This window comes from Molothrus aeneus, chromosome 3 (genome assembly GCF_037042795.1).
Source record: "Molothrus aeneus isolate 106 chromosome 3, BPBGC_Maene_1.0, whole genome shotgun sequence".
Classification (NCBI taxonomy): domain Eukaryota; kingdom Metazoa; phylum Chordata; class Aves; order Passeriformes; family Icteridae; genus Molothrus; species Molothrus aeneus.
The window spans coordinates 62,482,951-62,505,894 of record NC_089648.1 but is presented as its reverse complement, the minus strand read 5'-3'; the positions used below and the strand labels follow the sequence as shown (position 1 = coordinate 62,505,894).

General features: G+C 37.8%; 1 long non-coding RNA gene across 2 annotated transcripts in view; it reads right to left on the bottom strand.

Moving 5' to 3' along the window:
- The window catches only part of LOC136553996 (uncharacterized), a 129,588-nt gene that overhangs the window by 95,115 nt on the left and 11,529 nt on the right, over positions 1–22,944 (bottom strand). For both annotated transcript variants that reach the window (XR_010783265.1, XR_010783264.1), the window contains exon 2: positions 20,794–20,900. This is a non-coding gene — a long non-coding RNA (uncharacterized lncRNA). The remainder of the gene's footprint in view (positions 1–20,793; positions 20,901–22,944) is intronic.

Here is a 22,944-nt window from a genome sequence, read left to right as displayed (position 1 = left end):
AGTCTCGTCTGCTCTCAAAAGTCACACTCCTGTGAGAATCAAGGGAATGCTCAGATATTTAACATATCTTTTCAGCTTCAGCTCTGTGGTGTCAGACTTGGCTGGTGTTAGTGAGTTCTCACTCAGACTCAGATCTGAATGCAGAAAAGGTTCAGCATTAACAGCACTGAATATTCAAGTTTCCCATTGCTGAATTCTGAGATACAAAGTGGATATCTAAATAAGGATCTAGCTATAAATCTCAGGTTGTATATACAAAATAGCCAAATAAAGGCATCTTAATTGCAATGTAGGTGCAATGATCTCAGTTTTAAGAATTGAGAGAATTCTAGCTAAAGAAGTTATAAAAACCTATGGTTTGATGAATTAGGTCAGATTTCTTCCTTGTCTAATCTCAAAACTGGAATGGGATCATCACAGGAAACATAACTGAAATCACCAGCAACATTCTTTCCGTACATTTGAGATAAACAAAACACATGCTGTACAAGCCAGGGCCTGGTGTTGCCCGACGGACACAGTATTGCACTGAAGCAATTTTTCTTAGTGGTCATAAAATATCCCATTGCACAGATGTTTGGAAAACCGCAGTATTCCATTTTCCTAAAACTTTGTTTCCTTCACAGTAGCACTGTTTATTTACTGTCCTATGATGCTGTATGGTCTCACTCCATGTCCTTTAACATTTTTTAGCAGCAAATTTTAATAATGTACTTTCAAAAATATTTCTAGATCTTAATGTTATACCAACATAGCTTTTTATGAACTTCTGTATCCAGAGCCACCTTTCCACAATACCAAAAGCCATGACAAAAAAAACCCATACTTGGATGTTTCCTCTCTTGGGAAGGGTTTGGGGCTGCAGTGGTTTTTCTCCCAAAACTCCCTCTCTCAAGCCCTGGGAAATCTGGTCATCAAAATCCAACACAAGGCTGGAACTAGAATTCTCCAAGTACCTCATGATCCTAGCTGGCAAGAAGCTCTATATACAGGGAAATCTGTACCATGGGATGTAGGGTTTGGGACAGGCCAGAAGTTACAGGCTCCATGCTCTTCATTTTTACTTTTGACAGTAATGGCACAAGTGCAGACATTTTCTGTTGCAGAATAAACAAATTTTATCAGTGCTGTTTTAAAGGACACAGTCTTAAAAATATTTTGTGGCACAGGCAGTCAATCAGCCTGTGCTGCTGGTTTCAGTGTGACTGCCACCCACAGAGGTACTCTGCTGCTGCACTAGTGGGAGAAGAAGAGTAAATAAGAAAGTTGCACAGCCAAGCTGCTTCTGCCAGAGCCAAAGCCAACCACTCACTTTGATAAGCACTCAGTCAGGACTTTTGTGTTTGCACTGTACTTTCCTTCTGCTGCACTGTTGAGGGATAATTGTGTTTGTATTTGTCCTAATGATGTGATTATGCATTGTGTTTGCCCTTTCCATGTGATGCCAAAGGAACTAATGGCATCCCCTCAGGATTCAACAAAGCAGTAAGCAAATCTCAAACCAAGGTAGCTACTTCTCTGAGAATAAATATATCCAAAAGAGATGGAGAGAAAAACTCGAAAGGCCTGGCATCCTGCTTTACCTAATGGAAATAATTGAATTTTATGCATGTAGGGTCTGGTGAAGAGGGTTTTGAGGGTGGAGGGGTTCCAATCTTACATAAATACTTAAAAACTAGTTTACATATTTATTTAGATAATAAAATAGTCATGTTTTTATGTACTGAACAGCAATAATTTTAATAAAATTAATCCATTATCTCTAGATATACTTGCAAATTCTGAAAGTTTATTACGGATCTTTATTTGAAAAAGGATTTCTTAAAGAGCAACAGCTTAACTTGGGAAACCTAAATTCAAATCTAAATATGCACAAAGCTGACTAAGTAACATTGACCAGACTCTCGTCTTTCTTTCCCATATCAAATGAACTGGACTCTGTATTTTTATAATAAAGGATAACAGGAGTGCCTATTAAGAGGATTTTCATTGCCTTGCCTTCACATCAAGGCAGTACAGCATAAATGAACAGCTTCACAATTGAAGGGCTTGGGCTTTTTAAATTAGTGGCTATTCTATTTTTTTATTTTTTCAAGTGAACGGAAATTGACCTTCATTGTCTCTTTAGTCATTCCAGCTCAGAATCAAAGAGCAAGTTAATTATAACCATTTAAAACTTAACAGTTGAAGCCTTTTGATGTAATATCACATTCATTTCTAATTAACTGTACATATGTCTTGCTGAGTTATCCAATAACTCTTGAGATCTGCCAGCATAAAACCTTAATAAAAGCACGAACACTTCAGGATGAAGATCAGACAATCCTTATATAAGAAGAAACAGAAGGTGACAGGGAACAAGAGTGCCTATAGGAAGAAATCTCAGCCTTACTGTTTTTCCCTAACGTTCTTTAAAATATGGCTGCTCCTGCTGCTGCTGCTACATAGCAGCTCACTGCCCTGAGAGTCTGGGTTGTCACTTTTAGTTTTAGAAAAAAACCTAAAACGCATGTAAAAAAAAAAAAAAAATTGATCAAGCACATTTTCTTTCTATGGCTATTTATGGCTGGTGTCCTAAACCTGGCCCTTCAAAAACAGTGAAAGCCATCCCAGAAGCTCAGTGGAGGAAGTTAAAGGCAAGAAGATGCTGTTCCTCTCCCAGTGAAATTCTTCACTCCAATGACCAGACTTGCTGGGTGTGATGTTTGAGTTGGGTTGTGGGCTTGGCAATCAAGATCCAGCAATGTGCTGGGCCTCTCTGGGATCTTAATTTTGTTTTTCTGAAAATGAAGCTACTAATTCATAAAGATAAGCATTACCATCATTATCCTCAACACCTTTCTCCCAAAAATAAGTCATCTTGAAAAAAAAAGATTTCACACCATGGTCCCAAATATGACTTTTGTTCCATATGACATTTAAATTGGCAATGATCTAAAGAGGGCTCAGGAAAAGATCCAAAGTCAAGGTGTGCCTGCTTTATTCAAAGCGGTATCTATCACCCAAGGGATAGATTTGTCAGTTTTAACCTGTTGTGGGAAGGATATAAACAGGTTGATTGTCCACTCAGCTTCTTCCCTTCAGCTTTTATCCCTCTATGAGGTAGGACAAAATTGAACCAAGAGCTATGCCCAGAGCTCTGTTTGCCCCATTGAGCCCAGCTGCCCACAGCCAAGGAATATAAAATGGAGAGCAATCTCTTTATCTCTTTGCTCTGAGTAGCGACACTTAGGGGGTGGAGGTTGTCTTTGTCTACAGTGGTAACCATAAGCCAGGGTAAGAGTGATAGTCATGTGGAGGAATACAGAGACCAGAACCAAATGGCTGGAAATCCTTTGGAAAGAGGAGAGGAAGTTCTATGAGAGGATGCTGGAGAGACCAGAGCATCAAGATCACAGGGAGAAGAAGCTATGCTAGTTTTTCTTGATTATAAATTGAATGGTGTTTGGAGGTTACTCTGGGAGAAAGGTTTGCAACACAGCTCCGAGGAAGGTCCAGGACAACTGAAAAAACATTGTGAATCCACATTATTCTGAGGGATGTAATTTATTATGGGTTAGTGCTAACATGGGAAGGATGAAAACCACTATGTATTGGATAATTAGAGCAGTCAGGAAAAGAAGGAAGGAGCAATATAGGGCACCATTGGAGGAAGTCCGTATATTACATTTTCATGGATGAAGGAGTGACACATCGTAAGTTAGGCTACTGCACATTCTGCTCTGCTCATCTCCATTGAAATCAGTGAGCAGACAGGGGTGAAGAAATGCCAATCACACTCAATGTTTTCCATAATTTTCCCAGGAAGGAGTTTTACTTTATTTTATTTATTGATAATCCATTGTGCTTAGTAGATAGGTGCATTATTTAGTTTTCAATTCACTGGGTATTCTGTCCCACTGAAAATTGGTAAGCAGAAAGGTTATTGCTGCCAAGGTCTGGGTAGAATCAGACAGAAGGACTTCTGTTGCACAATTCTGTATCCAGTTAGACTTAAAATAAAAGCATATAACTGACCACAAAAATTAGGTTTTTTCCAAAATCTTTCAAAAAAATACTGAGAGGAAATTATGTCACTGACAATATTTTGTATTCAAATGTTTTTGTTTAGCTTCTTGTCACAGCCAACTAGCTGTCATGAAAGCACTTTCATATTTACAATGTTTCTCAGCATGAATGAACCCAAAATGTTTTGGGCTTGGTTTCTTTTGGTTTCTTTTGGCTTATTTTCTTTTTCAAATGAGAAAAAAAATCATCACTGAAATGCAGTCCATTTGGCCTGGAAGAAGGCAGGCAACTAAACAAAAGGGATATGGAAAGGTCATATAACTACAAAATTAACTGAATTATGGCCTGTGCTTTAAAGCAAAACTATGCAGCATAAAAGTGTGTCCAGAATGAATTTAATATCCATACAATGTTTCTATTTTGAGGGTCTACACTGAAACTAAACTTTATAACAAAAATTCACTTAGGAATGTAGCTGCTGTTGGTCAATATTGCTCTGGGATATATGAAACCTAATTTATCAGCCTTTAAGTTCTCATTGCTTTTGCCCTAAACACATGTACGTTGAACTTGGGATAAATTCAAATGCATTTTTCCAATCTGAGCTACCTGTAGTGCAAGAAATTAGTATAATTAATTTATCAGCATGCTGGCCATTTCCTCAGTGCAGCTATACCCAGTGTCTGGTAACTGGATAGTATAATTTACCTTTTATGGGTCTGAGAAATTAATGGTCGAATCTGCAGGAACTTTAGGTTTTTTCCACTTTTTCAGCTATGACAACAGCAACCAAAATACAATTTATTCATGTATGACCTATAGCTATTCAAAGACTTCTATGTTAATTTTTTTCTTGCTTCTAATCTCCACTGGAAATTGTCCTCTCAACATCAGCAGAAAAACAGTCCCCATTATTTACAATGTCCAGGTTTAGTCCAGTCTACTTGAAAGGATTGACTACAGATATATCAATCCCTTTTGAAGTGTGATGGCCAGTATAACAAGTAACTAGCAGGTTTTTTTAATAAACTTTTCCTACATTAAATGCCATTCAGGGATTCATTGCCAATGCCAAGCAGAGGTCAGCAGCTTGCATTATGATAAAATCATCATAGAGTCGTTAAGTTTGAAGAAACTTTCTGCACAAAAGTTACAGCCAAAAATGCAACAGCTGCTCATTATGAAAACCTGGAAGATTGTGATGACAGGACTGAAAATCAAGAAAAGAAACTTGCATTGGAAAGGAGTTATCTAGACAGTTACTTATATTTAATGAATATGAAAACCCCATTTTGTGGAGGGGAAAAAAAAAACATGGAATGCTCGTTTAACTCCTCATTTTTTAAGCCAATAAAAGACAAAGCTGGGAAAGGAAGCCTAGGAACCAAACATCTGCTATCACACCCTGCCATGTCATTCTTTTCAGAAATTCCATCTGAAGCAGTTTATGTTTTGGTCTGTGTTACTAGTCCTAGCAGGTTATTCCAGAGCTTCCAGACTCTGACAGTCAGAGACCACATTCTCTATTCCTGGATGAGTCTATCTGTGCTTCTCCACAGACTTTAGTGATCATCTTACACAGGTTTTCCCCTTTTTAATGTTTAACAGTCTGTTGTCTTTACAGGCAATATAACCCTCTCCTCTCACCCTTTTCTCCCTGAATATTGTGATCATCACTTTTTGCATTATGAGTTACTTCTTCTCTCAATTTTGACCAGTGCAGCCACAGCTGTCACCCCTAAAGAGATGGCAATCACAGCACTTCAGAACTGAGAAGAAACAGAAGTTTTTGGTCTCCCAAAAATTCCATGTAGAGTTTTTCAGAACAGCGCAAACAAGTATGATGACATGAAATGGATGCTGTGACCTTTCAGGAGTCTGTTAGCCTGGGTGTTGAAAAAGGATGTTTTAATTATCTGTCTTTCTCATCTGTGTTTCCCAATACAGAAATGCTTAGATTAAGTTGTAAATTATTTCCTTGCCTATATTTTGACCAACAGTGTTCTCACTCTTGTTTTCCCCCTGTCCTGCTGCCAGCAGCGAATGGCTGTGGGGTTCCTTGGCCAAGTGCTGAGGCCAACTCTACACACATATAAACAGGCTGCATTTCTGAGGTAAAACAAATTTCCCCAATTGTCCTTCAGTAACTCCAGTTAAAAACTTAAACATTTCAGGCTAACTTCTTATTTGTGTTTGTCTATAAGGAGCCTGAAGGAAAAGAGTTTTCTGCCTTCCAGGAATCAGGATTTATTGAATGAATACTGTCTGTTTTGGGAGCTGAACATTGCCCAACTAGCAAGGGAGTCTCCTTATCCAGGTAACAGAAAGAAAGAAAAGGTCTGAAAACAGAAGAATGTAAAGGTAATATTATTTACTCCAACTGTAAGCAGAAAATATCAAGTTTAGTAAAACCACTTTAGACTGACTCCCAATGAAGTGTCCATCATCAGATCAAAGACACCACAGATCAGCAGGTCTGGTATATAAGATGAGAAATAACAAAGCCAGCAATTCCCAGTACAAGAAAAAGGAAGAAAAGGGGATGGGGAGAATAGCCTTGAAATTATGATCACATAAGCTAGATGTCTTCAAATCTGCTTGACCTTGTAGAGTTGCTTCCAAGATGCCACCATATCAGCACTTATTCCTGAGAACTCCTGAAAGAAGGGGGAGGCATCAGAGGCCTTAGAAATGAAAAACTGTGCCACTCGTTAAAAGAAGATAACGGTTTGAGTTGACAGAACTTCTGTTCTGTTTCAGATACAAAAAATAAAAAGAAAAAAAAATGAAGAAAATTAAAATTACTATGCAGAAGAAAAAGAGGAGACTGGGAATTTTTCAAGAATGCATTGCTTTAAACCATTCTATCTTTCTTCTAGGGCAATGTAATAACTGACTTTAGCAAAGCATCTATTGCCTACTTGTTCCTACCAAATAAATTCTAAAGTTCTGTAAGGGTCTTCCCGGCATGCAATATGTTCAGTATTCATATTAGCCACCTCAGGGATATTATACAGAGTACACTAAATAAAAACACTGGCAACACTAAACTAGAAGGGATTGAAATCATGTTAGATCAAAAAAACTATTTTGTTCAGGAAAAGTAAATATCTGTCTTTCTCATCTGCGTTTCCCAATACAGAAATACATAGAAAAGAAAGCGTTATTCAGGTATGAAACATTTTATAAAATAATTTATTTGAAACAGAATTATAAGCTGCTGAAAACATCACAGTTCTGTGGGAGCTGATTGGAAAGCTATAAAGGATAACAAGTGAAACACAAGTTAATAACTTCATGCTGTTGTTATAATAAATTTTAAAAAAAAGATACATTAGATTTCTATTTAGGATTACAGATTGCAAGATTTACAAAGGGATCCTTCTGTTCCATCCAACATCAAGAGATTTTCTATAAAATGTATCTGTTGATCAAAATTCAAGGAAGATTAAGAACAACTAGACAAGTGTAGAGCAGAGCAATAAGAAAAATGAGAAGTAGAAAACACTCTTAGTTAGGGAAGCTAACAAAATTAGAAGACAGGGTGAGGTAAAATATAGCAAATCTTTCAAAAGCAGAATAAACTGAAATAAACAGAAAATGATTAGTTTATTCTCTAGGGTCATTTTACAGGTCCTAATGTATCCCACTTGGCCTCAGTTGCCTGTACAGGACAGCATTCTGTAGGATTTGTTCCACATGGGCAAAGCCTTCAGGGATTCCATCGGGCATTTGAAATGTCATTGGGCACCTCTGACAGCAATCTCCTTTTCTTTGGGAAGATGACTGCCATAGAGATTATGCTGTGGGCAACAAACCTCAAGGCTGAGTAAATACTGAGCAGTGTGCCTTCTACTTATACCCCATTACTTCCAAAAGTCTTGTATCTGAAATAAATCAGATGACTTGCACTCGAAGTATTTACTCGGCTCCATCCTCCGCAAGGGGTGAGCAACTAAGGCAGGTGTATATATATGTGCTGTAAAAATTAGCAGTAATATAACATTGGTTTCCCCCATAGTACAAATAAATATTAACTCCTAGGTCATCCAATATTTCACTCCATCACAAGTAATGATGCAAGAAATAAAAACTGAAGTACTACAAGCTACGCTAAAAAGGTCAGATAGTAAATCCTTTGATTATTCTTTTAACCTCTTCTGTTTTCTACTCTTCTGCAGAGTTCCACTAAACTTCCTGAACTCTGGTAAGAATCACCATTACACAGTACAGAAGTCATAAATCATGAAAGCAGCATGACTGCTCTGAAGGTAATATCACTCCTCCAAACAAAAGGAAAGAAAATTTTAGCTGTTATGAATTCAACAGAGAAGGCAGTAGATGCACTGTAATACGGTTGTGCTTGGCATTTTATCTCTATATTGCGTTTTAAACTTCATTGTCAGATGCCATTAAGAAGATCAAATGAAGACCACATTTTGGCCTCAATAAAAGATGAAATGTTTTCCATCTCTGAAAACACTCATTCACAGTAATTGGCCATCCACCTAGCAAGATATAACCCAGAGCATTCCAAATTGGTATCTTTTAGTTTCATCTGTGTTTTGAAGGAGGGAAGAAAATAACAAAAAGGAAACAAACCAACAAAACAAAACCATTGCTTCTCTGCAGAAATTAATTTCCAGCTTTCCCATCCTGCCTATTTACTCTGTGTCAAATAGTGCATAAATGAAAGAATGGTGAGACCATTGGTGTGACTTTTTTCTCATAATCTGGCAATTCAATAAAATAGCACCCAGCACACTTGGCAATTGCAAACTCCTACTGGCAACAACTCCTTCAAAGTTCTCAAAGTAGTCTATACAACAAACAAATCTTCTATGACCCCAATTTACTCAAGCAGAACTGTGGTAATGTTTTCCAGAAAATTTTGCACTCCTTTAGCAGCAGGGTGAAAAGCATGTCTAGGATGAAGTGCATGACAGACTAGTCCAGGTATATATAAGCTATCAGCTGACTTGGCTCTTTGACTCCTTGTGAAGTCTTTGATAGACTCACTTATAAACTGCTGTTGAGCTTCACCTTCAGTTTCTGGCATGCTAAATGGTGAAAATACAATTTACGTATTTTTTATCATCTTTGTGACACGAATATAAGCAAAGATACAATCAAAGAAATTAAGTGAAACTGAATGGATTAGGCTTGAAAACCCTTACCAAATATGAAGTAAAAAGATCTTTTATACGTTTGGATCCCAACCTGTATTTTGCTTTAGCACCATCCTATAGGTAATGTAATATTCTGGGATAACTTGTTTCTAACACAGAAAGTAGCTGAAAAGTTTACACCAGTGTTTACAAAGCTCACATTGTATGTAGAGAAAATTAACAAAAAAATAACTGTGCATAATACTTTCTGTTCTTCATTTACCTCTTGGATATCTATAGATCTGAGCACAGCCACAAAATAGTTAGGCTTTTTGCAATACTCTTGTCGCAAAAAGCTCAGCATACAATTTTATAATAACCAATGGTAACAGAAACAAATTTGATTTCACTCACATGGATTCTCCCACACCCCCATTCTCATTTCAAACAGTCTGGCTAGGGACACTTCAGTGACAAGACAAGGGACACTGGCTATTTGTGATATCATCTGTCTTAGGTGATATCACAAATCAAGCATGTGCTTGTTCCCTGATTTACCTTTTGTGCCTGTTAGGGCTTGACAGGAATGCTGGTATTTTGCCTTTTCCACCAAGTAGCACTCCTGTAAGTCATAAGGTGACACTGATGATTTTCTCCTTATGCTTTGGATTCCATTTCCGTGTAGCATGTCCTTTATCTCACCCTGTCCTTTATTTTCCTTCCTGCAATGTCTTGAGAATATGGAAATAAATGTACTTACCAGTTGCTAATCTGGATGCCATCGACATGTGCCATTCTCTTATTCCTTCTTCTTGATTTTTGGGGTTTTTTAAAATTAATTTTACTGGTACTTTTATATACAGACACTCTCATTCCTGTCAGTCTTAACATTTCTATTGTGAATCTCTACATTCTTAATGCTGAAACCCAGTAGGGAATGGTAAACATCAGTTATTTCATTAGCCCCTTCCCTATTTATTTATGAAAACAGTAATCCAAAATCCTTTTCCTACCTGAATGCATAATACAAAAAGCAAAGCACAGCATAAAAACAAATATACAAAATACCTGAATGACAGGATCAAAATGAGAGTTAAAATGCAGTTCCATCTCATATATGGAAATTCTTTTGGCAAAAAGAAGAAAGCATAGAGGTGATAATTCTGAAATTTTCAAGGCAATCACTAATTGAAGAGCAATTAAAAATCTAGGATAAAGGAAAGCACTTTAAAAAATATGTTTTCATAAAAGGCAATTGCCACTCAATCAGCATGACTGTAACAAACCCATATTTAATACGATCCCCATCACTTGCCTGATATACCAAAACACTATAAGGCAGGCACGTACTTCCAATGAATTCAGGATACTTTGTCTAATTTTAGTGCTTTTTACACTGCCACAAGAAATGTAATGAGCACAGAGCAGAGTCTTGAAAGATGTTTTTTCTCCCTGTGCTTGACAATTCACTGCAACTCACAACTGATCAAGGGCATTATGATATGAGTGCCACTACTCCTGCACATCAGAACAATAGCTGTTTTCAAAGGCAACAAAAGAATGATGGACAAATGGTTTAGTATGAACTAACAAATCTTAAAAGGCTTTTGCCTTGTCTTCCACCCGCCCTTTTGGAAAGGAGCCTTTGTGTTATCCTTATAGCTTAGCTACAGTGCATACACCATTTAAGTGTCTAGAAACCTTCAGAGATATTCACAATCTGTCATTTAAGGGAAAGAATGGAGTTTTTCAGAGCACAGCTATTTGTCAAACACTGTCATATTTGAGATAATAATGCTATCTACTTTATAAACCTAAAGTTGGGGGTTTCAAAATAGCTCATAGTATCACCACTCCTTCTTGCTTTTAAAATGCTGCAACAGGACTAGAGAAAGTGCAACATATTGCAGCAGTGTAGGGAGAAAACATGGCAATTCTGGGAAAGTAACAGAAAAGGTCTGGTGGGTTAGAGTATCCTTAGTTCAAAAAAGAAAGCTACCAGGGAGCTTTGGTTTTGGGAGTGTTTGTATCCCAGCAGAGAGGAGAAAGGAGATGGTTGTGATGGACAGAAGTCTCTCTCCTCTTGAGATGAAGGATAAAATGAAGCCCCAGCAAGCCCAGTGCCACTGCAAGCAGCTGTCTCCACCATGGTCTGAAGTCCTGAGAAAACAGGACCTGACTGCCCAAATAGCCTCAAAGATCCCACACCCAGGAACACGGTGTAGCTCACAATATTTGGCGCAGCTCTATACTTACCTTGTTTATTATATAGAAGATTCAGGTACTCATCATCATTTTTGTACTAAGAATGCACTGATAGAAGGCATACAGGTTACACTTTGTAGAATATTATGAGCAAAATAAGTTTAGAGAAAATACAAACATTAAGAAACTCATTTAACAACAGAAAAAAATAAATGTTGAGGAATAAAAGGTTAGAATCACAATTAAGTTTCTAAAAGAGACATTAACTAAGAGACCTATCTAAAAGAGACCTTATCTAAAATTTATCCAAATACTAAAATCTGAAATAGAAACAGGTAAAGGGTCTTCAAAGGCACATTCTTTATATCCCTTTATTCCTCACATAGATGGGTATCTCTGGTTACTTGAAATGACAACTGGCATTCATGTGGAAGGAGGGAGTTTCTTTTTTCACTATTACCTCATTGTATATACAAAAATGTTCTTCTGAGAGATGATTTGATTTGACATGAAGTGAGGCAATGGTAAAAAAATTTTTTAAAGGTTTCTTTCAGCTTGGGTGATTCCTGTCAACCTACAAGACTGCCACAGAGCAAAATGTTTTGTGAATAATTAGCAGGTTAATTACCCATAAGGAGTGAGTAATTTTTATTACCTATGTGGTTAGCTCACCACACTCAGACCCATGCTGATTGCACATGTCTGTGTTGCACTACAAATTAAAGGATCAACCCTTCAAGGCACTGTCTGTTCTTGAGTCCTACTGTTGTTCCAACAGTGCACAACATCTAATCCAAAAGAGATTCCTAATGGATGACAAATGTTTGGTGGAATGGATGGGATGCCCTAGGACAAGGTACTTTTGAAAATAATGGAGTCAAGAAAAGCAAAGGAAAGGCAAGTTTCAGCGAATGAGCCCCACCACAGCAAAATTAAATACTTGTTCTTCTGCTTATAATAATTTTGCTTCATTGTCTATTCAGTATTCATGAAATCACAGGAATCATCTGCTGTAGGAAATTAGACAAACATTACTCCTGGAGTGGCCTCAGCTGCCGACCATAAGCATGCCAACATCCCCTGCCTGCACCCACCCCATCCTGGGGCTTCAGGAAAATGAGAAATTTCTTATTTTGCCCAGAAACACATTCACAGAGTTTCTCTGAACTTTATTTGGTTCATGTCTTTTGTTTTCAGTCATACAAACACACATGCAATTTGTAGGTCAACAGAGTTGGTTACCCATGGTTAAATAAACCTTATTGATTAAATTTGGAGAAATTTGTGGAATTTTACTATATTGTATACAATGAAATCAAAACTTCCCCTGACAACACTGCACTGCCAAGCTCCCTGGTGAATCCATAAGGTCATTTTGTGACCTGACCTGAAACAGATGTGTGGCAGGAAGGCAGTGAGTTCACAGCCTGTTCATGCTGCACTCCACCAGGCACGGCCCCAAGCACAAAGCATTTCCTGGCTGGCACTGGACTGGGGTGAGTTTAAGGCACATCGCTGCCACCCAGCTGTCTCCTCTCTCACCAGGCTGTGCAGCCCACCTACATCTCACAAATGAGACACTGCTTTGAATAGATTTCCTTTTAATTTAATAAAGCATGGAGGTGAGTTACAGGACAACCTATCTCTGAACCTTGCCTCAACTGGAAAATGTAATGCGCCTCAACTGGAAACTGTAATGCTAAAAAAGAAAATTATCAGTCAACAACAGTGACTCAGAAGCGAGTTCCCAATTTTGGTATCCAAAAGCCATTAAGTAAGCATCAGAATGCCAAGTATCCTAGGCTGCCAAGGGAAGTATGTGTGAATGAGGCAGGAGGACAAAAAAGTATCCTGAACTATGTAGAAATTTTACAGTACAGTCCAAAGGAAACATGTCTGAATGAATAATCATGTCTTATTTAGTATGAAAGAACAGAGTCTGTGTTACTGCAGGCATAAAAGGCTTCTTAATTTTCTGCATACTCTGCACAAATCTCTTCCAAAAAGAAGAAAAAGAAAGTTTTACTTTGCTTTTTCACCGAAATACTTAAAGGCTTACAAGGGCTTGGTTTCTCAAAGGCCTTAAAAATGTTGGTAGACAGAGCTGTGACTCTAGTGCCACAGATCCTACAACATGAGAATTACTCTATCCTACTTTCAGGCAAAACCAAAATGCAAGCTGTAATATGGTATAAACATGAACTCAGTCATTAGATTAGTGCTTGTGTAAGATGCTGCTCCAAATAGCAAGCAAACTAATATCCAGCATGCTGCAGCTCTTTATTTTGACATTTGCTGAAAGAAGGGCTTTTAACTCCATTTCTGAAACAATAAGCTTCTGCGGGTTCTAACAAGAACTTTAAATTATTTAAACACATTTATCAGAAATTAATTGTGGGTATTCTCCTTAGTTGCAAATCATCAATATGCGCTCTCTTGTATTGATGCACTTCCCTCTACTCAAAAGCTGGGGGCAGAAGTCTTTTGCTGGTGCTTGAAATGTTTCCCAAAACTGTGGTTTTAACCACTGGAATAGCGTTAGCACCACCTAGAGGCACACGTAAAAAACACGCTTACTTTTAGTCTTAGAAAGACTAACCTGAATACGTCTTTCTCTTAACCAAAAAGACTTTCATTTGAAACTGCCTTTATGTCATATCTCTTTAGTTTAAGGAGGCTCCCTTGGGCCAGTTGTTTTGGGGGCTATTTCATATATAAAATTGTACTCCAACATCTTCACCAAACATGATATTTGTAATCACAAAAAGAGGAATTTTTGTTTGCTTTTATCTTCTGCCTTGAAATAAAGAGACCTAGAAAGAAAATAACTCAGATTTCTTTTCATATAATTTGAATGGAAAAATTCTCCACAGCAATGACAGCCAAACCCCACAAATTGTTCTGTTTTAAACAAATTAACAAATTGTACTAAAACTGCAGTCTTAGTATACGTAATTTTGAACACAGTTGATCAGATCTGTCTTTCAAGTAAGCTCAGCCACCATCAGCACCTCCTTAAGGCTCAGATATACTTTTCCTACTGTCTTTTTCTTGATTCATATCATGTCAGTGACTTCAAGGCATCACAGAGTGCTCCTGGTAAAGACTTAGTGATTCTGACTGAGTCTCACAAACACTTTGGGAAAGATGTATGCCAATTTTTCTTGTCAATTTTATTCTGCTTTTGAAACAGTATTAAGAGAACAAAATTCATTAATATGGGAAAATTACAGTCTTTTTGAGGCTACTGATTACCTTTCGGTCCATTTGAGTAATGATGTCACATTGATGATTCTTTTTAAACAACATACCGTTTTCTAAAATAGCTAAGGACTCTGTGTGTTCTTAGGTGAAAAGATAGTAGCCAAAGCACTCAGTGCTTCTACACTATCATTCTCAATCAGAGTACTACATCAAGGTGGAAGTAATCATCCAGAATTGGATTATAATGTCAAGAAGACTGAAAGCACAGTCTAGTAATTTAACTTTCACATTGAAAAGGTGAGAATTAGTTTGCCTTTTGTCTTCTAAGGCAAGAGATAGGAATGAAAAATTGAATGCAATTGTATGGACAGATACTGGATTGAATGGTTGTTTTTTGGTTTTTGATTTGGGTTTTTGTTTTTCTGGGTTGGCTTTTTTTTAAGAAACTAAACTGTATAAACCTAAAGCTGTTCTTTCGACTCAAAAGGCTGAAAACAGAATATGTTTATTAAACCAGATCTCAAATATAAGGCCCAAATTGTTAGATTAGCAGTGTGCCATTCTGGCCATTTGTTTTACTAGCTCAGCCATTCCACTGGCAGGAAAGGCAATATAAGGTTTTGAAAGACATGCTAAGCTTTCTGACAAGTACAGAGCAAGAATGAAAACACAAAATTAGCTCGATTTTAAAAACTGATTACTATTATTTAAAATGTTACATTACTTTGGTTATTTCAAATAATTGCTAGTAATGAAGAGTTACTAAGAATCTATCTTCTGTTCTATCTTCTATATAGGTTAGCCTTTACCGAACTAATTACTCTGCATCCTCTGTTCCTCTGAGTTGGGTCTCATTATTTTCCTGCGCAAAGATTAAGCCCCTACATGCTGAAATCTGGCATTTTGGAGTTTATAAAAGACTGTTACCATAATAAATACATTGGTTTGTCTTAGTCACATTTCTATCAGCTTTACTGTAGGTATATTTGCTTGATTGTCTTGTCCAATGTAGTATGTCAGAGCCCAGGCACAGAGGACAATTATTAGCTGCACAGGCAGGATTAATCTTTACAGCTTCAAAGCCCAGTACTTAAAGGCTTGCCTTAAAGCCTTACATACCCTTGGGACAAAAAGTACTTGCTTTGGTCTAAAGGCTTGTGTTGTTAACCTGTCAGTAAAAAGACTGTTCCTTTTATTTTTTCTGCAGAAAAATGCACCGTTTCCACTTACAGGACATCATGTGTACTGTCTAATTTATTCATGTGTTACAGGTTACTTTGTATTCAATGAGGTCTTATTGATCTGCTGAATCTGTTCCTACTTTGGTTCTCCTCTTACAAGATTGAAACATCTTTTTATGGTAACTTCTCACAGTGTTCTTTCACATTAGTTTTCATACCTAGTTTCTCTTTGTTGGTTACAGTAAAACTTAGGAGCATGTCATACACATGTAAGCTGCAAGTCAACACAGTAAAAATGTTGTACTAACATTTTATAGATACATTTGAAGAACCTGCTGTGATTCTATTTTCTTTTTGCATAAATTGTCTGAGCAACCAGTCTGTCACATCCTAATGCAAGAAAACAGTTCCAAATATTGTGACAAGTTTTGTAAATACTTTTATTTACCCTAAGACAGCAAAAAAGTTTTTGTCTTTGGGTTTTGATGTTGGGGTTTTTTTTCATTGTTGCTGGTTTTTCTTGGGTGTTTTGTCACTTGACTACTTCTGACCTTAATTTTTGCATTTATCTTAGCTTAACAGGTAAAAAATATTTTATATGTTATGCTTGGTAATTCAGCAGCAGAATTCAGAAACAGATATAAAAAGTTTAAAATAAATTGAAAAGGACTTTGTACTGACTAAAAGATAAGATTCTGGGAGAGGAAAAAGAATGCATGTACATGTTTATGTTTACATTATGTAACAGAAGCCCTTCTGATTTTGGCAGAGTACAATTGTCATATGTTCATCTTTCAGTTCCTTTGTTAACTTTCTCCTCTAACTGTTTTCTGCTCCCAAATAACATTCTGTAAGTTTTCTTTGCTGTGAACTCTGTCCTTTTCAGTTCTTCAGTTGTTCAGTTTGGGGTCCTTGGCTGGAGTAAAGGTGTGTCATTCTTTTCAAAGCACTGAGTTTTTAGTCTTATGCTGAAGAACTTTTATGTATTAGAGACTGTGTTTAAAGTAGTTCCTCAGGGGTATCAGGATCCATAATGCAATTTACTTGGACTGAGAATCCAGGTGCTATCTTTGTACAGAAGTGAAGAACATAGGCCAAAGGCTTTAGTGGGGACAGGTTTTTGTGGTGAGTGGGAGGTGTTTGGGTTTTTTCACTCTGGGTCTTTGTCAAAATGTGGATACCTCAATTGCCATTTAGAACTTTAGAATATTTGAAAAGGACCTTCAGATTCCAAAGGGAGATTTCTTTCTCTCCTTCTCTCTCTCCCTACCTCCTAGTCATATTCTGGAGAAAAACTTCAGTCTGTTTTGTTTTTTTCTTTTTCATAAAAGGTCAAAACTTTGGCCACATCTGTGTCCAGTTTCAGCAGCTGAATGTACTATTCTCCTGGCTGATGCAAGTCTTAACTGTTTTCTTTTTTCCCTTTTTATTTGCACACAAAGACATGCCATTTACCTTAAACTTTGTGTTTTTCATTACTTTTAAATTACTTTCAACAATTTATACAATATGAGTACATATTGTATACAATATGTACATATACAATATGGGGCTTTGCTAAGCAAGAGCAATATGGTTCTGGAAAGCAGCAACACCTTTTTCAATAAAGGTCAGGAAAATTTGCTGTGAAAAATAAAAAGAAAAGTAACTTCAATTATTACTATTATTATTACTTCTAGGTAATAATAGCTTTAGTTTGTTCCTTGGTTTGAAATATTACACATCTGCTTGGTCTTAGAGCATCCGATCTCACAGATCAGATACAGATATCTTCTAGCCTTGGATTCTTGGTCAGTCATATTCATATTGTAAGATATAAGAGGCCTTTATGGGTGTTGCTGGAGAGTGTCAGTATTGCTACTATGAAGATTTTCTGGTTGCACACTGTGGCTACAGCCTCTGTAGTCCTCTGTTGGCACTGTGGTACAAAAAAACTTTTCATGGTGAGCCACCTAACACATTATCTTCAGTTAAAAATGTAAAGGCTCAAAGGCACAAATTGCTGTCTTGGAAGGCACAATTTGTGTCTGACCCTGAAATGCTGACAGTTCATGCAAATCTAACTGCTGTGTCTAAAGAGCTGTATAAACAGTGTTCTTATTTTGGAATTTAAAGACCTCATTTTAGTTAATGTGAATGTTAGAAGTGCACAAACTTGTTTGTTCTGGTTCTTCAAGCTCATTTGATTTCTGTTCTGTCATATGACACAAAGGGGACAGACAGGTTCTTCTAAGGATCCTGGGCATAACAATGATAACACTAACCTGTAGTTACAATTAAAACTTTATTTTCTTCACAGTCTACTAGGATTAGTATAGAATGGAATTTACAGTTAGTAAGGCACAGGATTTCTAGAAGCAGAATCAGTGTAGTACAATTTATAACTCCATAATACAACACTTGCAATGCAATTAATTTTACAATTTCTATTCACCTGGACTCTCTGCAGGTCAAGTCAGGTCTTAATATGTGGTTTGCTATATCAATATAACAATCATAATCTAGACTCACATTCATATACAAGAATACAGTGACTCCCTCAAACCTCTAGTCATGGGGAGGTGTTGAGTCTCTCAGTCCAGCAGCAGTTTGGGTCCAAGTTCTCCACTTAGAATCTGCTGATTTTACAGACAGCTCTGTGGGCTGTTAGGCTTCCCTCAGAGTCAACAACAGCACATCCCTGGCTGGGTGCCTGGGGCCTCCAGGGCTGGCAGGGGAGGCAGCAATTGTCATGGTGCTCAGCAACCTTGAGACGGTCAGGAGGGTCAAAAAGAAATCTCTTTGCTTTGTCTGCTTGGTTCACTGGACCTTTGGAACCTGATAATGGGGGAGGGGGGAGGGAATGAATTCTCTGTTCAGACACAGAGAATGGTGGCTTGTTGTGTTGTGTCTCTATAAGCTGGACTGTTCTGTTTCCCCCTATCATGTAATGGTTCTGCCCTGGTTCTCCCTTCCCTCCCTTGTGCTGCCAGTTATCCCAACTCCTCCCCAGTTGCTTTGGAGATCAATGTACCCTTTCTCAAATCCCTCCCTGGTGCCCTGTCCGTCACTCGATGCTCCCACCCTTCTCTCTAGAACTCTCTAGAAACTTCCAGCAGAGCTCCGGGGCCAGGGCCCCACCCTCAAGTTATCTCCATTGGTGTTCTCCCTATGTCAATCTTTTGTATCCCACTCCCCTCTAAAACTCTATTTGTCCAAGGACTAACTCCTCCCCTGTGTCCCTCCCTCCTTATAAGCTGTTGCAACCCCTCCCTCTTCGGCTGTTGGTTCACCTGGGACCCAATAAATCTGGGTTCACCACAGCTGGCGAGCGCTTTCTTCTTGTTTCTGCTGACTGTAGCCATAAGCCAAGCCACGTCCTACCACAAGGTCACGCTGCTGTCATAGCACAGAGTGTTTGCCTTAGGTGCTGTCCCAAACCACAGAGCTTGGGATAGTGCCTCCGTACTGCTAGCGGTGCTGGATAGCTGGCCAGGACGCCCGAGAAGGACCATCGTCCTCCAGCTGGACTGCTTCAGTGGCTTGACTTACAAAATGCTGTTAGGCTAATCACAGTGGGGGACACTGGCCACAGATACGTGCTTTCCTTTCCATGAACCATTTGAGAAAGTGAGGGAGATGTTGTGGATGCTGAGAGCTGGACAGAGAAGAAAGTCAGATAAACTTTCCCAAGCATTGTTCTGTGAAGCTTTGGGAAATTTCAGAGAAGGAATTAAAACAATTCCTAATCTTTGCAGCTGGTGGTGTTTTCTCATAAGGATGTTTACAAAAGGGTGGTGTGTCCAATTAGCCAGTGGTGTGAGGGATATTGACTGAAGACCAGGCCCACCTGTATCATAATTGTCTAAAAAAGTGTGTGGTTTTTAATAAACTTGGCTTTTTTACCTTCTGAGGCTTGGGAGTCTATGTGTTACTTCATTTAGCTGTCCTCAATACAATACAAGATACTGACTAAAGTAAGTTGTTAAGCATTTGTTTAGTCTCTTTCCCACTATTTTTAATCAATGGGAACTATCATTTTGGTTGTTTTAGGGACTGCTTTTATTCAGTGGGAACAACCACTTTGGTTGTTTTAGGGACTTTTATCCTGCATAGAAAATGGTAGGCATGATCTAGAGGAGATTGACAAGGTGTTAGTTCATCAGGTTCAAGGAAAGCACAATGTAATTGATTCCAGAGTTTGATCATTAAAACAGTATGTTAAAGCCTTCTAAAGTAGGTATTTCTCAGAGCTGAGCATGTGCATTCTTTCTTGGTTTATAGGTGGGAGGTTACTTGTTTTCTCTACCATCATCCTCAACAGTCAAAATCCTTGTATGTTTGAGTACTGCTGGAAAACAGTAATTCCAATTTTTCTCTGGAAAACGATCCCACCATAAAACTGCACCACTGTTGATTGCCACAGGGGTCTGCTTAATGGGATTGGACAGATTTGCTAATGAAATGTGGTAGCTAACAGCTTACTGTGTACTGCATTTCATAGGCTGGGCCACTGCAGCTAATTTATGTAAAGCACTGCCCTTTTTTAGCAATGTTGAACCACGTTCCTAAATAACATCTCTAGGATCCCAATACTAACCAACTTAGTAATAACTTTTTTTGTGACCAGATATCAAGCATGGTAGACAAGAAATAGTCTAACTACTAAACTAAAGAACTCTAACTTGAAATTAGATCTCTAAAGTCACCTTCTTCCAGTATGCAATAAATTACTTTTTAGATGTTCAAGGCTCCCTGAATCCAGATTCATTAGCTTAGATGTCATCTTTTGAGATGCCTGAAGGTGGCTAAAATGTAGCATGCCTGGAGTGCCTTATGCCTGTTGCAGTTACTCAGTTAAGTCTGATGTGCAACTGATTTATGAGAATACATTTCTTAAGCAGACTTTAACACCTTGTAAAAAAATCAGGGAATCTAAACTGTATAGCATGTTCTTCTACAACTTTTATTCTTGGAGAACCCCTAGTAGTGAAAGCCAAGGAGCCAGCTGAGAGCTGGTACCTCACTGAGACCTTTTCACAGCTTTTGAACACTTTCCTGAAGAGTTGATCTTTAAAGCTAATTCAGGAGACAGTCAGTGTCAGTACCTTGGATGTACATAATTTCTGCTTCTTCAGGTGAATCATCTGTTCATGATGATTGTTAGCCAACTTCCTCTCCCACGCATCTTCATGGTTTCTAAGAGAAACAGCTTCTGTAATACAAAAATTTCTTTTATTAAACACCATTACAATAATGAAGTTCTTCCCTGTCCCCAGGGATTCTATTTCTTCCTGCTGCCTTTTTCCACAGTACAAAATTAACATAAGAGTGTAAGGGTGCTGCTTTCTCAATCTAGGGAGTTCCCAAAAATGTAATGCTTTCTGATATATCAAGGCTTTTTTTTTTGGCCTAGATTTTTTGCTGTGCATGACATTTTGATGAAGTGCTGTAACAGTCTTGAGAGATTCTGCATTATGAAAGTACATGAATCTTGCTAAACCAGTATCCTGATTTTTCACTATCATCTCTTTGCAGAGACTAAGTGTGGTAAAATGATATATATCAGCTGAGGTTTGTGGAGGGAGGTAGTTGTCTTTTATTACACTGGTTTATAATGGGACAGGCTGTCACACAAGCTTTTGGTCACATGGTGACCTCAGAAGGCTTATGTGCCCAGACGTTCATCAGGGTTTTTTTCCAGCTACATTAGTTAATCTAATAAAAGGAATTACCTCTCCATAGAAACACTGCCTGACTTGGAGCTTTCACGGTCTAAATGTACAGCAACATGGTAACCATTATCAAGTCTGAACAGCATGCTTTTCTATGTAATCACACCATTTCCCTCCTCTCTTGTTTGCCATATGCACCTTTCTTTTCAGGTCTAGGGGGTTTTATACTTGAGATGTAAAGTTCTTTTTAATCAATGTGAATTGTAATTAAATTGGGAAACAAAATGTGTCTAAATTAAAGTGGAAAATTTTGCTTTGCAGTGCCTCTGGCGTGTTTCACCATCAATTTAGAGCACGTTTTTAGTAAGTGAAACCCAGATTTATAACTCTGGGAACCTAAAGGTCATCCATGTTTCAGGTATAAGCAGGTGTAATCTATCACCATGTCATGTTTGCTTTAAAACTAATTTGTGTGCATCAGCAGTACAATGCTTCATGGGACAACATTTATTGTTGCCTTCCAGTTACTGAGTGAGGGATATTAGAAACTTCTTTACAAGGTCTACTTTATGCAGGATTATTTCCTGTTTGAGATAACGATTACACTTAAAAGCAGTTTAACTAATGAAGTGTTAGAATGTGTCAGTAATGGTCTCTTTACTTGCCCTGTTTTATCTCCACAGATCTCTGTTTTCATGTAAATAGGCTTTACAGGAGCATGATTGTTTTAAAGAGTTTAATGTTGCTTACAACATTCCAATCTCCCTTCATCTTTTCTTCTGTAAATGCTAGGCTTTTTTTAAGATCCACTGAAATATTTCCCTTGAACTTTCAAGGGAAAAAGAGCCCTTTGAAAGGAAATTATTGATCTTAATGCAGAAACAATGAGGCATCAATAGCTCTGTTGAGGCAGTGAGTAACCATAGCTCCAGAGTGATGCTGAAACATAAAACTTCCTATGGTTTAAAATTGTGTCATTATGTTCAGCTTACTTAAGTACTTCTGACACAGAGGAGCATACTGGTGTCCACCTGTGTTTGCCAGCTGTATGGATTTCCAAGACAAGTTTTGGCTTAAACAGGTAAAATATTGTGGAGGTTAATATTGCTTCTCTTCAGAATTCTTTACTTATACCTGATTATTCTGAGGTATTTCAGGTTAAATATTTAATGTCTTTCCTTATCTTATAAATGTGTTTGTATATAAGATATATCAATATGACATACCTGTCTGGGCAGTTAAAATGATCAAGAGGAGGGAGCCAGCAAGACACCTTTGCTTTGGTGGTTTTCATACTGTCAACAATCCCTGTAGTACCTCTGCTTCATTAGCAGTATTTTTTTTTTTTGCAGGCAATTTAAGGCACACGGCTGTTCATTATGTAAGTTTTTGGGGTTTTTTAACTGTGATCTAATTAGTTATTGAGAAAACTGATTTTTGTAAGAGCGGAAAATGTAGCCATAGTGCCCAAAAATATACATTTTCATAAACTGTGTGCATTTACTTTTCTATTAAAATGTGCAACCATTCCTCAAGTCTTCTAATGATTATCTGAAGTCAGATCTCTGTGTTTTCGATGTTATT